The sequence below is a fragment of the Dreissena polymorpha genome, chromosome 11, assembly GCF_020536995.1.
Source record: "Dreissena polymorpha isolate Duluth1 chromosome 11, UMN_Dpol_1.0, whole genome shotgun sequence".
Classification (NCBI taxonomy): Eukaryota; Metazoa; Mollusca; class Bivalvia; order Myida; family Dreissenidae; genus Dreissena; species Dreissena polymorpha.
In genome coordinates this window covers 80,965,113-80,980,951 of record NC_068365.1, presented here as the reverse complement: position 1 = coordinate 80,980,951, position 15,839 = coordinate 80,965,113, and the positions used below count along the sequence as shown (strand labels likewise).

Here is a 15,839-nt window from a genome sequence, read left to right as displayed (position 1 = left end):
ACAGGTGCACGGTGATTAACTGTGTGGTATGATTGGCACAGGTGCACGGTGATTAACTGTGTGGTATGCTTGACACAGGTGCACGGTGATTAACTGCACCGTTGGTTAAGATCCGTATGAACATTGAAAGACATTGGAAGATAAAAAACAATGTCATATTATAAGAACGCACCTGCGATACTTAATTGAAATTAAAAACCATTACATGACTTTGAATTTATCAAACTGAATCCAAAAAATAAAGAAGATCCAACATGGAGATGGTAAGGTACGCATGTGATAATAATTTTTGATTGATAGCTTATACTACTGTCATGTTTACGCTTATGATATAATGTAAACATGTCAATTGTGTTAAAGAATCAGCCATTTATAATTCGTATTGACGTCAACTTGTGTTGCCGTTGTTAATGTTTTGAGACGTTATTTTACACACAAAACAAACACTTAATATTATTGAAATTGTTAACTGTCTATTTTGAAATGTTTCAAAAAGTTTGTATGGTCATGCTTTCAAGGTTTGAACATAGTTTGAATGATACTATTGCAAGTGGAATACACGTAAGGAATAACCTGTTAAAATATGATATTAGGACATCATATGAAGCACTGATTTTGGAAACAATATGGAAGAAGAAAAATACTGTAGCTCCGTCGGTTAGACCAAATATAAATACAAATACATGTCACTTATATAGCGCCAAAATTATTATAAAAATATTATATTGCGCTTCACAAACACTGCACATTGGTTATCCGTGAAAAAGATTGAACAAATGAGTTTTAAGTCTTGATCTAAAACAGCCCTCATTGTCAATGATTTTAAGTGGCTTGGTAGATTGTTCCACCACGTCGGGCCAACAACAGCTTTAGATCTATCCGCCATCTTAGTTCGCCTCCTGGGAATAACAAGATTACAGTCACTTTGTGATCGAAGTCTATACCGACTGCTTGCTGGGACAAACATTTCTTGCAAGTTACCAGGAGCATAACTATGGACAACTCGAAAGACCATAACCAGGACTTTATACATGATTCTATCTTTTACTGGTAGCCAGTGGAGTTGTTTCAAGAGTTCAGTACTTGGTTGATCAAATGACGCATTCAGGACCACTTTTGAGGCATGATTTTGATTCCGTTGAAGCTTTTGAAGTTGGTTAGCTGGTAGATCGGTGAATAAACCATTCCAAAAGTCAATATGGGCGTGTACAAGACCATGCACTAACACCTCCGCTGACTTCTGTGTCAAATGCCTGCGTATAGCTTTTACATTACGCAACTGCATTTGGGCAATTTGGCACTTCTTCGTGGTCGAGGTTAAGAGTGTTGGTCATTATAACACCAAGATCTCTCACACGGTCTACTAACTTAACCTTGCATCCCCCAACACTCACATTTGATATGGACATTTTAGATAATTGTTGCCTTGTTCCGTATAAAATGATTTCTGTTTTTGATTGGTTCATGTTCAGTTTGAAAGTTGTCATCCAGTTTATAATATCTTTGAAACACTTATCAAATTGTTGTAGAATGTATGCTTTATTTTCATGATTTCCTGCCTGAATCTTGAAGGCAATCTTGTGGTGATCGTCTGCATAGCCATACAGATCAGCTGGATACTTCTGAACCACCTTGTTAAGGGCCGATATATACAAAGTGAAAATCACTGGTCCAGCACTGGAGCCTTGGGGGACGCCGAATCTCAAAGGCTCAGTGTCAGACGAAGATTGTTCTATCAAAACTTTCATTGTTCTGATAGTCAGGTATGACTAAATCCATTTTAATGGGGTACTTTGGATTCCAAACTCATTTTGGAGAATTTGAATAAGAATAGGAATATCAATAGTGTCAAACGCAGCACTTAGGTCTATCAATTATTACAATGGTTATTAGGTTTTTGTCTATGGTTTCAAAAAGGTCATTGTACATTTTTACCATGGATGTCTTTACTCCATGATGTTTTCGATAGGCACTTTGATATTTTGACAGGAGTTTATTTGACTCATTGTGGTTGTTTATCTGATGTATTGCAGCCTTCTCAAGAATTTTTGAGAGAAGTGATAGATTTGACACAGGACGATAATTTTGCAGTTCAAGTGGAAGCCCTTTCTTTTTTAAAAGAGGTTTAATGACAGCTCCCTTCCACTCGTCAGGAAACACACCAGAAAGCAGTGAGCGGTTGAAGATTTCAGTCACAACAGGTGCTAGTTGTGTAAAGTGAGCTTTGAGTTTAGTTTTTGGAAAGACATCCAATTCACATGTTGTAGGTTTTGATGAATAGACCAGTTTCGCAATATCATTTTCTGAAAGAGGCTTGACTTCAGTAAACATTTTCATACCAGAATCCTGGAAAGTACCTATACATATATTGGCAGATGATGGGTCAGTAGATATTGCATCGAGATCATCCCTTAACTTGATTATCTTGTATGCAAAGTAACGCAAAAAATCATTTGCAAGCGAGACTGCACTGATGTGACACGGGAGTGGATTGACTTTTGACCTTCCTAGTAAATCAGATGTTACCGCATACAACTTCTTGATGTTTCCAGCTGCATCACCTATTCTATCCTGGTAATAACCTTTATTTTCCCTAGAAACTTCAGCAATATAAATGTATCGTACATGGTTATAGACTTTTTTTGCTAAGTCAGATTTGTTTTGCAAATATATGTTCTCTTATAGACCACCTACGAGAAGGAACAAATCGTCTAAAACAATAAAAACAATTCTCGTGAGAAATGTTGTTACAACTCTCGGTCAATATGAAGAATGTTTAGATCCATACTGACAGTTTGTCAAACATGGATTAAAGAAAGGCCGTTTCCTTTCCTCAATAAGCCTCTGTAAATACAGAAACGCCAATTTTACGTTCATGTGAATGTATCTTGCAATACATTCATAAAATTGTAGTGCTTTAAAGGGACCGTCAACAGCGATTGACGAAAATAGAACAGTTCTAAAATACTGTATTTTTTTACAATTATTAATTTATATTGATTAAAATATCACAACTGGTATATTACATTACTTGAACAAGTTCATATTTTCAGTTCGGTAATAAAATTTAGGTGACATAACGATATACACACTATTTAATCAATAACGCAGGTAGATTAATCATTTTATAAATAAGTAATGTAATATACCAGGCGTGATATTTTAATCAATATTAACTAATAATTGTAAAAAATACGGTATTTTAGAACATTTCTTTTTTCGTCAAGCGCGGTAGACGGTGCCTTTAATTATGTAGTGAATTCTAACCACCTGGACTCGTAAATATGTAATCTTACACATAAAAGATTATTAATGATCGTATAAAAGAGAAATAAATTAAATTGCAAACAAAACGAACTTGCTTTCATCTGCATACGTTTGAATAGTTTCGAAATATATAATTCACACAGATAACGTTAACCAATTTATGCCAAGTGGACTCTTCCATCCTTCTAAATTGGATCAATTTATTTCCAAAATTAGGGATGTCTAGTATATTGATTTCTATATTAAGAACAGTTCTTACAAAAATTCCTTTAAGCAAACAGAGAAGACCCTGATGAGACGCCGCATCATGCGACGTCTCATCTGGGTCTACGCTGTTTTCCAAGGACTTTTTTTCTAGACGCTAGGCATAAATGGGTTAATCCACTTGACAATAATATAATTTATAACTTACACGTTTAGTAATATTGAACCAATACATTGATTCGGTTTTCTAAAAGCATTATACCTAATTTGCTTAATGTGCATGGTATTGTTTATTTTACACTCAATTTATTGTACTTATAATTCAGCCACGAACGTTGCTCTGAACACCATGCATAGATGTATGAACAATACTCTAAACATACACAAAACCACCATGTCAGAGCGTCCTTTCTCGCGTGACACGCTCATATAACGACTCTCAGGCGCCCCATGGTTATGTACTCGGTCATTCTAGAATGTGCTGAAGACAGGCAGGGTACGCAGTAGCTGCCATTTGCGACCGATGAATTTTGCGCTGAAACATTTTTGCTACACTACTTCATGTAATGTACGTGTGTTCGTTTTTAATAATTTAAATGATAAATGATTAATGAATACAATTAAGCAAACATCCTTTTTCAAGACGTGACGTGCACTCGACGTTGATGTTACACGTTCGGGTTGTATTACTATTCTTGTTACATTACTTAACTTCACGCCGAGAAGCTAATGTTTAGATTCATACAATGCATAGGCCATTATCCTTTCAATGATTATATTTGAAAACAATCGGCAGATTTCCGTCTTTCAAGGTGACAGACCTGTTTGTATCAATGGGTGTATATATAATATAATTCAAGAGAAGTTCTAGATAAGAGCTATCTAGATTATAGATAAGTTGAACAATATGCTTAGTCTACATTTAAATTACCACTGTTGAAGAACCATTCTTCTTAACCAGTAACATTATTTGACTCGTTTATTCGGGCGGGTTGTTTTACAAGTAGTTTTCAGTCTTCTAGATATCACGGTGATCGGGCGAATACCACAACTTTTCCGCTCACCGTCAAAATTTTATACTACTGACAAGAGCACCGTATCCTTCTGTCACAAACATGGCCGCAAACTTTTTGGCGATACCAGAAATGAAAGAAAAAAACGAGAAAAGAAGGTAAGTTGGTAATAAAAAGATATTCCATCGAACGAAGTATATACTTTACATCTAATTGCCGTTTACCGCATCAAAATTGAGACGCTATTAACTTAAAAATAGTGAAAATAGGTTGAGCATGTCGTGAAATAACTGACTTTCGTAACGCAAAAAATCATATCTTTTGCAGATTTTAAACATTTTAAATGAAAGATTTTTTTGTTTAACGGAATTTTATGGTAGAATCAATTTACAACACATTATGGCATGCTTTATTAAATATAACTGTGATTTTTACCTTTACACCTGTTAGCAAGTATGCACCGCTCAACACTGACATTATAGAAATATGGACACCGCTCAACAATGTCCGTAAAAGCACCGCATCTTTATGAATTTTTGGCACCGCTTTATTCTGATATTTTTTCTTTTAGAAGGCAGAGACATTCAAATTTATTTTGTGAACAACCTAAAAAATAAGAAAAGGAGACTTTCCTCCGGGTGCTGAATATTACAATGTACTTTAAAAATATTTGGTTTTCATATATATATATATATATTATTAATTGTTTGTAATAAATTAATCAAACTGATTTGGTTTGGTGCGCCCAGGTTGTGATTTGCACGTCAATATTAAGGGCACACTATTGATACGTGTTACGTAGCCTGCATGACTGATTGTTTGATATGCTTTGATACGATGTCTAAGACTGATTGCTTGATTACATTCGACTGTGCATTATCACGTGTAATTCAATCTACCTCTGTACGACCGATGTGCCTTTTTTCAGATGTGAAATAATAGATCGTGTGCTAGATGCTTTGATCCGGAGTGTGCACAAATAGTTCATACTGAAGTACAACGGATCAAGCCTTAAGTGTTATTATCCTCGTATAACCCATTGCAAGCGAGCGTGAGAGGTGGCCGAAGATCTAAAACCTCTTTCTTTGGAAAAATAATATTTTTGTAGACCACGTTCTGCAATACGTAGTTCTGACCATATATCGATTGCGTGATTCATATTGAAGACGTAGAAAGTCCGTTTACCATCCTGAAAAACTTGACATGTTCACGCAATTATAAAAGAATACATTGAAACAACATAATCGTCTTCTGACAAACAATAATACATTTAAAAAAAATTTCTGCCCCTTTAACTGCAACGCTTGCAATGGTTTTCGTTTTGTGTCTTTTTAAAACAACACGGAATATTAATGCCTGCCTTATCATAAAGGCAATGAACCATTAAATTGCTACATTCTTGAAATAAAATGGTCATGGCAGTTCTAACGTCCTGTTAGAAACAATATATATATGGAAACGCAACTGATAATGATAACTCAGGACAAACAAGTAATTAAATTAACTTAACGGCGTTTACTCTTGCACGCATAATAATTCATCAATTGTTCACTAACTCTATTTAATAATAGAGCATAAAAAATACAGTTAACTATGCCACGCACACGATCCATTTTCGATAAAAATACAACGAGTTCAATATGGGAAACATGTCATTAAATTCAGAATACTTACCTGTAAAGATTTAAGCAATTATTGGCAGATTCATAGCTTTTTCAGCCTTTTTAATAAAATATCATATGAATTAAATAAGAAATCTTTTATGGATAATAGCGTGCAGCGTTTTGTTCGTAATAATGCTTTGATACAATATACAAAAGGTAAAAAATACGAAGCTTTTGCAACCCGATATTTAAAAAAAAAACTGCACTGATTTTGGAATGACCTTTTTTAATCCAACTATCCTACTGGTTTGTATAACCATGTAGAAAAACCATCTCTTCCATAAAGAGCGTGGGCACCTGTGATTAAAGAAGAGGTGGTTAGCTGAATATTTATTATTGACAATTAATATAATCGTCGACACATGGAACGAATTATGAAGTGTGTGCTCGCTCTATTATTCTCCCACACAAACAACAAACGCGCAAGGGTATCCGTAATTAAACGACTTTCTCCTAGAACATTTTGCCTAGCTAATCGGCAATAATTGTGTTCAACACGTCATGAATAAAACTTATATGACTTATGGATAATCGTGTTCTCCTGAGTGTTGCATTAGCATATATATACATTATACCACATGAAATTCCGTATACCAATACAAATAGACAGACATACAGAATAGTTTTACACGTATCACTTTTGTATTTAAAAATGCACAAACTGTACAAACCCACATGAAAAGATTTACGAGAGACGATGGATCTAACAATTCTTAAAGTGGTCAACGAGTATATGAATTAAACGTTTCACATCTGTTAGAAATATAATACTGACCATCAAGGAAATTAAACGTAAATTGACTTATTTTCTTAAAAAATATATTAACACACATATACAATAGAAGATATAGAGGATATGTGTTCATGTCAGTGTAAGATCGAATTGGTTAATTGATTGGCACGTGTCCGTCGGTAGGGCGATATGTTGAACCGTTGACCGTTCATTTTGCGCGATACATAAAGTTTACCTTAACCCATTTATGCCTACTGGACTCTCCCATCCTCCTAAATTGGATCAATTTATTTCCAAAATTACTGATGTCTATTATATTTATTTCTATATTTAGAATATTTCTTACAGAAATTCCTTGAAGCAAACAGCGCAGACCCTGATGAGACGCCGCATCATGCGGCGTCTCATCTGGGTGTACGCTGCTTGCCAAGGCCTTTTTCTAGACGCTAGACATAAATAAGTTAATTTAAACTAAGGGTACTGGTAATTTTTGTAGACGTACATTTGCAGTAAATAATCGCCAATCAACCCAAACATTGATCTCTATTTTTCTTGTATTATGCTTTGTGAATTATTAATATTGGCGAAAGACATACGACACACACAGAAGGAAAATCACTTTGATAAACAGCGCGGGGTAAAATAACAAAGCGTAGATATATACTCAATATATACATGACCTGTGTTTTTGTTTAGAACTTCCACGATGATCTTTTCTATTATATTTGCCTGAAAAAAGTGCATCAAAGAAATTACAAACACAGCCAATGTAATCTTTAAAAACAAGAATATCATTGAAACTGATGGATGCTCCCCGATGATGCGCTTTGTCGATCTATGTGTTAATAACCACCTAAAAATCTATTATTAGCATCGGTGACCTTGACCTTGACCGCAGTGGCCTCAAACCTCATCAAAAGGTAGAGGTCCCATGCAAGGTGCCTACATGTCAAATATGTAAGAGATCGGTAAAATATTGAAGGCGCTATGAGAAACTGTAACAAAAGAATGACGGAAAAATCTATTATTAGCCTCGGTGACATTGACCTTGACCCCAGTTACCTCTAACCTAATCAAAAGGTAGAGGTTCATGCAAGGTATGCCAAATATGTAAGAGATCGGTCAAATATTGAAGGCGCTAAGAGAAACTGAAACAAAAGTGTGACGGAAGGAAGAAAGGAAGTAATGAAGTAAGGAACTTAAAACAGGAAACTATATGCTCCCCGAAAATTTTCGGGGGGCATAATAAAAGCAAGTATTATCGTACTAGAATTGTTAAATTTCTTCAAACACGTTAACAGTGAAACGTAACATGCTAGAAACAGTAGGTTCAAACAGTTGTGTTCCTTAAATTAATGTGTTGTGTTAGCCAACTGAATTATACATTCCAGTTCGTTTAAAAAAAATACATCGATCCAACATTTCAATCCTCGCCGGAGTAGAATTTGATTACTTTGAATGCCAATTAAATAAAAGAAACCGATTCCTAGATACGAAACATATTACAGGTAATTCATGGGTCCTGTTCGCAGGTGTAAAGTTCGCTAATCTTCTTGAATACGGTTGGTAGATGAAGGAAGAACCTCAAAGCCCAATTATCAAACATGCATTACACTGTGCCTGAACATTACGACCGATTTGAAACATATGTTGAACCAATATATGGACCTTCTGAACATACATAATAGTTCAAATTATATTAATGATAATGTCTTAGACAAAGAATCAGATGATAGCAATTCAATTTCGTTTCCCATAGGTCTGTGGAAAAAAACGAAACGCCAGGTCCGTTTTCAAGAAAAGCATGTGCCAATTTCAGGAATTTAAGGCATACTTTCAATGTAGAAAATTGTATAACTGGGAAGCTATTAAATATGTACTGTTGCGGTAACACAGATGGTATTACAAATGCCATAGCAAATATACATTATTTAATGTTACGGTATATATTGTTTACAAAATATTATACACATTTGACAAAAAAAAGTTATGTACGATATATGTATGTCAGGTGTGCATGTTTATGGATCATGCATCCTTTTTCATAGCAACACAACTCGTTCGTTAGCATCTAGCATGCGCCGAGAACATTACAAATTATAGTTATTTAAGCAGCATATGCATTTGAATCTATGAATTTAGTAAAACACTGCAGTTGCATTTTTTACAGTCTTTCAGTGACTTGTCTGTGTGTTGTCTCTTCAATTAATTAAATGCAATTATGTTTGCCATTGTGAATTTTCTTTTAAAATACGTTTTCTGTTGCAACATATGCACACTTGGCCTTAATTTGATATATAGTTCAATACTCAGCTATATCGATTTCTTATGGGTGCGTAAGAAACTAGTTAGACATTATCATAAATTTTGTTTCAACATGCATTAGAAAATGAAAATCTTAAACTGAGTCTCTTAAATGAACATTAAAGTGAGTATCTTTACAGTATATTAAGTTTGAATAGTTTAGCCCGTCATTAAAAGATATCGCAAAATAGGAGAAAACTACACTACGAATATTCATTTGAAACACCTGCGCGGTTTTCCTTTGAAATTTTATACATATGAATAACGCTGTATACGTAAAATGTATCCGCAATCAATTTTCATCAAAAGAATCCCAGAGAAAGAAACATGAGCTATTTTACTATAATGGAAACACCGCTCCACGTCTTATTCTCACACTAATACACAAATAAAACATCTTTTCATGCTTGCTTGAATAGAAATATGAACATGCCATACTTTTCTGAACAATAATACAAAATTTACCTGGATCATTATAACAAATTGTCTTAGGCAGGCATAACAGTACTACAATATATATATCCATGCACATGCTCATGCAAATTACACAATTGGCTTGAAGTATAAAACAGGGTATTTCCTGAGAAAAATTAACACATGAGATGTACATGAACGACTGAATCAAGTTGCAATTTCATGATACGAAATTAATCAAAAACGTAGTAAACTTCATCATGTATGGCGTGTCAAACGTTACAAAATTCAAATATATTTGTTGGATAATTTTCATATATATGTTGGATAATTTTCATATATATGTTGGACAATTTTCATATATAGTTTCAGGGACCTATACAAACAAGGTATAGGTCCCTGATAATTTTTATGTCCTATAATTTGCATCACGGGAAATGAACAGGCGTGGCTGAAAAGCGGAGATGGCTAAATCCCGCATTAAAGTGCTTTAAGTGGAACGAAAAGGCCTCATCAACCCTTATGCTGAAATTTCAATAATGATGTATGAGTTCTTTATTTAGATTATTAGTACATTTCGTTTGTTTCTGTTGGAAAAAATATTCAAAATAAAACATATGAGACCCTTTCCGTTTATAGAAAAACCTGTCCTTGGAAAAGGGGACACTTATCGCTATTCAATCATACCGATTTGACGGAATTCATCCATTATGATAAATGACTTGAAGAAAATTAGCTAAAGAAACTTCAGCGTACAGTTTATATAATATTGACAGACCTGCACGCTGAAGCCAACCCCGTATCGAAAGTCAACCAGAGTCATAACATATTTGTGTCACGCTATAAATCAAAGAAAGCTCATTTTCTTGGATACATTTCTACATATATTGGTGAATGAATATAAATTACTGCATCGGTGATAATTTTAAGGTTCAAATGTTTCAAATGCATCTTATATATGAAAAAAACTCTCATCAGTATAAAATTCACAATTTTGACGCCATTGTCGCTTTGTCACGTGACAAGTTTTTATTTGAATACTTTCGGATCGACCTTGACATTATTTGCTGAAATTGTAAACATTACGTTCGTTTTCTGAAATCTATTATTTGTGATAAACAACTTACGTCTGGTGGATGATAAGACTGATTTCAGTGTGAATCAGGTAGTTTTAAATAATATTTACTTTGAGTTTGTATTTACACTACAATTTGTTTACAAAACAAGCCAGAATAATCTAAAATACCGGGAAATGTCATTCTGAATTTGAAAACACTTGAGCACATGGTATGTTACAAAAAATAGAAATAACGTCATATGACCGTGAAATCTCGGGAGATTGGCGTTTCAAGTAAGTCTGTCACATCGCTGTTTTTCTCGATATGTTAAAGCAGAATAGATAAATTTTAAATGTTTAAGATAGTATTTTGTGAAAGATTATATCAGCTGAATGTAAACAATGTCAATCTTTCCGATCAAGTGGTTGATTTGGGCCAATAACTGCATTTAAAAGCTGTTTTGGACCGGTCTTTGTTGCCTGTTAACTTTTCGAGAATTTCTGGTTGACTTTCCTAATGGGGTTGGTCCGTAACTATAAAGTCGCGCCAGTCAAAAATCATAAAAAGCGACATTTAAAGTTATGGTAGCCAGAACTAGAAGACAATTAAATGGACTTGCTCTTTGATAAGGCTAGTGGAACAACGCCACGATTCGCCGCTGTATGTGCAGCAATGTACGTATTGTGAAATATCTATTCTTCCACTATTAACGAATTCACTTGTTATATTCAATGTTATTTCGGATAAACTAAATTTCGGACAAACTAAATTTCGGACAATATAAAGAACAGTAATTTCGGCCTCGAGACGTGAATAGTTTAAATGTATACACCGAGTATAAACTATTGACAATTACCAATTAACTTATATCTTGTATTTATTGGATTAATAGTCGGAATGCATTGATTATAAAAACAATAAAGATGCTAATGAATTTGTTTCGCCCAAAGGGGTGTTCCCATACTCCCTAACATCTAAGGACCATGTTCTGTGATGTTAACATAGCCATGAAAACAAACATCTTAACTCAAATTTGAGTTTTATTTGAATAATTATTGCAATTTAAATGGCACAGGGTAGTATTAGGGTCATGGGTTAAAAATGCTCTGAACAAGTAATACAGATTACTAAGCACAAAAGTCAAATTGAGTTTTAAGGTATTAATAAGCTTGACGTTATCAAAGCAATATAACAGGCTTTTAACTAAATCCATTTAACAACTAGTAATTTGGTTTCTTTTCAGCTGCAGAGATGATGTCCCGAAAGTGGCCAACTACCTTCAAGTCACCGTACCTCAGTACCTCCCGGATGACTTTAAGACCTTTTTTCCCATGACAAGGGGTACTTTTGAAAGAGTTCTGGAGGGAATTTCAACTGATGATCAGCTTCGGAGAAGGATCTCAACTGGGGGTCGTGGACAAGTTCCATTGGATAAGGACTTACTAATGACGCTTTGTTATTTGGGTAATTTAGAGACAGTAAGGTCTATTGCAGACCGTTTTAACGTATCAAAGTCAACTTTCTTAGACCATAACCGAAGAATGCTGACAGTTTTATGTGACAGTCTTCTTAAGACAGTAATATGTTGGCCATCAAACAATGACAAGCAGACTGTGATTAATAAATTTCAAAATAAGAAAGGCTTCTCTGGAGTCTTGGGGGGGCAATAGATGGGACGCACACAAAAATGTCGGCACCAAGGAAAAGGTCTCCAGACTACTTCAATAGAAAAGGACACTATGCAATAATCTTGCAAGCTGTTTGTCAAGAAGACAGGCGTTTCACAGATGTGTATTTAGGGTGGCCTGGAAAGGTGCATGATGCACGCGTTTTTCGTTACTCGCCTTTATATGCTGCACTTCCCGGGTTTACTGGAATGAATCACATAATAGAAGATGTAGTCCAGTCAGCGTAGCCGAAAAAATGGGTCAACCTAGACAAAATTGCAAAAGTTTTTATTTTATACTCGTTTGCTTCTTAGGTACCTCTTCTATAACATACTAAAAGTCCCAGCATGGGGAATGCGCCAAACTTCAGAAAAAATAAGCTCGAACATTACCACCCTATTTAGGAAGTAACTTTGGAACTGCAAATTGTTAAACATGTAAAATAAGGCTATGCAAACGGGTTAAATTAGTGTTTATGTATTATATATGATATTATGAGTTTCTAAAGCTTATTGATGAAAAGAAAACACGTCAAGAAAGCTTTCAAATATCTAATTATATACATTACCAAGGGGGCAAACTTACCCCACCCACTAAAAATTACATGCTAAATTAAAACAATCACCACACCACCGAACAATGCATTTCATAACATTGGATGGTATTAATATAATAAGTGAAATGAATATTAAGAAGGGAAAAAGTAATAATTATTCTCATAAGAGGTGGTTTCTTTTAACACAATGTTACATAATTGTAATTTATAATCAAAATTTCCATGGAAAGTATACTGATCAACATTATAGATACGGGCCAATAAATGTATCCTGTATTTATTATGTAGGATAGAATATGTGTCTGAAATTAATTCTTTAAATGTATATGTACTTTTTACTTAATTACATACTTATACATTGCATACATGGCAAACACAAGAAACATTGACTCATATCAATCAAAGCGATAGCTCAGTCCAAATGAAACAAATCATGGATGCGGTTATTTCACAATTTATTTACTCTCAAAACATTGTTTTAAACATGATTGATTCGTGCGAAATCGAGGGGAGAGGTCAATCAATTAACATTTATTCAGTCCCTGAATAGGAAGTGAAGGCGACGTGGGTCTCTGTCGAACTTCTCGATGATTTTTTGAATGAACATATTCTTGTCAGTGTTGATCCGACCCCTGTGAACGTTCATCATGCATAATCATAAGATCCTGTCGTCGGACATGGTGGATCTTAGCCATGTCTTGAATCGTTTCAGCGTGTTAAATGATCGTTTCGCCGTACAAGTGGTGGCGGGCAGGATTAGTAATATGAGCATAGCCTCACGCACGGCTGGAAACAAATCCGTTTTTTGCAAAATCTGACTCATTCTGTTCGATGGATTCCTTCTAGTTCATGTCGTACCATGACATTGCGTCTTGTTCAAAATTATCGATGGTTCGGACTGTATCTTTATAGTCTGATCGATCGAAATTTTTGATGTGGTTCGGATGGAGTTGATATGACATGAATTCAGGCATATTAGATTCTGAAAATCGGCTTCATAGAGACTTGATCAGTGAGTCCATGTACGGAATATAAATTTTGCGTCGGTAGTATTCTTCACTGGTTCCACCAACATTTGCTCGGTGTACTTGCCGTGGTATTGCCATTGTAACACCAATATCTTCGGCTGTTTTTAATTATTTCCGGACCGAATATATTCTCCGCGGAAATCGAATCCGCATTTTCTCGATGATCATCGATGTCAGATTATCGACGTGTTTTTTGACACCGTAGCAATGGAAGACTTTCTCACAACGAATTTCCGCATTGCGCACATGCTTTGCAAATATTCTATATATCTTCTCTTTTTTACAGAGCTTTTTATCAGGAAATTGGGAAGAGGCCCTAGCCTTTCAAATTGGGAATTTCATGCGCGATAACTGCTCATTTTGGGAAGGCCGTGTTTTTAAAAGTATGTGAAACAGGGTCTTTTTTTTATTGCGCAGACGTATTAAAAGACACATTGTGGGGCATTCTTAATCATAATAGAGCTTATTGCTTTCAATTTGGGAGATGCCCAATATGTCTAAGATTTTTTTTTTTTTTTACAATTTTGGAAATTCCGCTATCAATTTTGGAAAAAATGACCTTATTTTCAAGTGGGAAAGGGCCGAATTTCGGCCCCTCCTGTTATATAAGGGTGAAAAACCCTGTTTAGCAGACAGTCTACGCACATCTGATTTGAAAGTTATGTTAAGTAACTGTGTTATAAATTTATCAAGATGTAATACCAATAAATCTGTATCCTCACAAACTACAATAACATTTTCAATGGCAGTATCTACAATTAAACAATCAGCATCATCGTTTGCACCAGACATTCACAAACCGTGAAAAAGTTTTGTTTGTTTTCTGGATTATTCAAAACATCTTTTTTCATTCTCAGCAGAGTTTCCAATGAAAACTTCACAGCTTTTCCGAGTTTCCCCTTTGTCCGGCGTAGATGGGTAATATCTTTGATGGTGGGTCCTTACTTATATCCATCAAATACAACAGTGAAATCGCCTTTATAATTTCGGTACAGATAGTCGTAGTACATCACACATACAAAGAAGTGAAACTCCAGCTGCTGGAGTATGTCTCCAAATGAAGACCCTTGCATCCAAGGAAGTCGATGAATGAGTGACCCTCGGGCGGGCGGCCTCCATCTATAACGTAGCAAGTTCCATCCGAGTTATCAGTCTGTCCATCATTCTTTCGATCTGTTCATCATCCACTTTCTAACTGTCCTTACATCTCATGGAATTTTATAGGACTGGATTCCTGTAAAACACGAAACAAAAGATTATAAAGAAATCACACACACACAAAACATTTAAATGCGACCTTTTAATGTTTTCCCTAAAATAGTGGAGACTAATTTTCTTATGGCCGTTATTGGCTTCCGTACTTTATTTTACAAAGTTATCTCGCAATATTTGACATTTTTTATTCGTTTTGGTCAAGCCCTTAATCGCCGCTTGAAAAACTATTTATTTTCCCAACGGGTTTTTGAAAAGAGCCGTAAAAACTTTGTTTTACAGACGAAAACAGAATCGCCTCGCAGAAATCTTAATTTGCCTTAAAAATCGAAGGCAGAGTGGTTCGAGATAAAAATTAATATTCGAGAAACCGTTAAAATAATTATGTTATGCATAAATTCTTTGCATCAATGATCAACGTGTTCTATCTCAATATAAAATACTGTTAAATACCTGAAGATATGTTGATCTCAAAGCCGAATGCCAGTATGGTTGTTACTGGTTGAGTCGTGGGTTCTGTTTGATTCGTGGGTATAGAAATCGCGTGAAATCTCGCGATAGAACGTTCGCACATGATGCAGTTCGTTACGGAAAAATGTTTTGACACGGTCACCATTTTTTTCCGATCGAAAATGCGTCAAAAACAAGTCAATAGTGTAATTCATCATAACTTGATAGGTCCTTATGAAGTATTTCCTCATTTATGTATTGTTCATATA

At 35.0% G+C, this 15,839-nt stretch overlaps 1 pseudogene; it reads left to right on the top strand.

Annotated features, from left to right (window-relative positions):
* Window positions 1-254: 254 nt before the first annotated feature.
* Window positions 255-12,572, top strand: LOC127849973 (uncharacterized; annotated as a pseudogene).
* The last annotated feature ends 3,267 nt before the right edge of the window (window positions 12,573-15,839 follow it).